A 1,071-nucleotide genomic window follows, 5' to 3' on the forward strand; every position below is an offset into this window, starting at 1 on the left:
TAGGCGATAATGAACCCGACAGCGTGACGAAGACCGACACGGACGGTGACGTTCCCGCGCCAAGGAAGGCGGCGCGGCACATATCACCTGGAAGTCAACGCGCGTGGACGGCGGTGGACCGCGGGCCGCAGCGTTACGACCCGAAGGGGCGACGCAACGGCGGCGGGCTGGTCGGGGCGACGGCGGGAAGCAGGGCGGTTGCAGGGATCGCGTGCCACGCTCGGTACGGCCCGACGAGGCGACGCAGCGGCAGCGCGAGGGTCGGTGCAGCCTCAGGGACGGCCTGGAGCGGACGGCCTCGGTGCAGCGGTTGACCGCGGGCCGCGACACTACGGCTCGAAGAGGCGACGCAGCGGTAGCGCGAGATGTGGTGCAACCACAGGAACAACCTCAGGGCGGCGGCGGGGACCACGTGCCGCGACGCTACGGCCCGAAAGGGCGACGTAGCGGCGACGCGGATCGGTGCAACCACGGGGCGGCGGTGTTGCGGCCCGATGGAGCGACGCAGCAGCAGCCGGTTGCTCGATGGCGGAGGGGCGCGCTGAACTCGGGGACATGACGGTGATGACCGGCATAAATCGACGAGTGGGTCGACGCGCGGACGACGGCCTTGAGAGGCCGCCTGTCGCGCGAGGCCGCCGGGTCGGGACGACGGGCATGCAGACGCGCGGACGACGGCCGTTAGGGGCTGCCTATCGTGCGAGGCCGCCGGTGATAGATCGCCGGCCGGAGTAAACACGTGGACACGAGGGAGACGAACAAAAGAGAGGTAGACGAAGACTCCAGTATTTTGCGAGGCGCAACTGCCATCCTCTTTTCTGTTTTTTCTTCCTTCATTCTCTGGGCTGCACGCCCAACAGAACGTGGCCCATTACATGCTAAGTCTCCGCACGATCCTATTCACCGTGCCATCCCACGGAGGATCGCTAGTAGGCTGACCAACTCATCTACGACTTGATCTAATCCTGTGCGTGCACACATACGTGACAGGTCCTAGTTATTTGCTACATGTAAACTAATTAAATGGAAAGCCAATGCAGGTACAAACTAGTCTATACTGAACTAATGCAT

The sequence above is a fragment of the Triticum aestivum genome, unplaced genomic scaffold (genome assembly GCF_018294505.1).
Source record: "Triticum aestivum cultivar Chinese Spring unplaced genomic scaffold, IWGSC CS RefSeq v2.1 scaffold3A_scf_1089, whole genome shotgun sequence".
NCBI classification, from domain to species: domain Eukaryota; kingdom Viridiplantae; phylum Streptophyta; class Magnoliopsida; order Poales; family Poaceae; genus Triticum; species Triticum aestivum.